Source organism: Psammomys obesus, unplaced genomic scaffold (genome assembly GCF_907164565.1).
Source record: "Psammomys obesus unplaced genomic scaffold, mPsaObe1.curated_primary_1811, whole genome shotgun sequence".
In the NCBI taxonomy this organism is placed as follows: Eukaryota; Metazoa; Chordata; class Mammalia; order Rodentia; family Muridae; genus Psammomys; species Psammomys obesus.
The window spans coordinates 1,643,154-1,643,599 of record NW_026592890.1 but is presented as its reverse complement, the minus strand read 5'-3'; the positions used below and the strand labels follow the sequence as shown (position 1 = coordinate 1,643,599).

Sequence of the window (446 nt, the reverse complement as noted above, 5' to 3'; positions counted from 1 at the left end):
TCCTCCTCCTCCTCCTCCTCCTCCTCCTCCTCCTCCTCCTCCTCCTCTTCTTCTTCTTCTTCTTCTTCTTCTTCTTCTTTTTTGTGAAATGAAAATCTGTCCTTGTAGCTGCGTTTTCATTCCCGTTCCAGTCAGTTCCCTCTGAAATATCTTCCCCTCCGGAAACTTACCACCACTGAGAAGAAACCTACATGCCCGCAAGAGGGTGGAGATGAGAAAATGCACGGCTGTAAGCTTCCCTTTAATAGGAGTTTTGGTTTACAGCTGTGCACTGCAGGGCCGGCTATTTACGTGGTCATCCCCACTCAGCTGAAGCTACAGAGCATGTTTTTATATGCTTTCTTCTTTCAAGACTCCTGTTACTGTAATCCCCTCCACCTGCTTTTTTTTTTTCTTTTTCTTTCTTTTTTCTTTTTTTTTTTTTTTTTTTTTTTTTTTTTTTTTTT

At 41.7% G+C, this 446-nt stretch overlaps 1 protein-coding gene across 8 annotated transcripts in view; it reads left to right on the top strand.

Moving 5' to 3' along the window:
• Syne1 (spectrin repeat containing nuclear envelope protein 1) overlaps positions 1–446 on the top strand; it is a 461,163-nt gene that overhangs the window by 453,736 nt on the left and 6,981 nt on the right. The gene's annotated exons all lie outside the window — the stretch shown is intronic.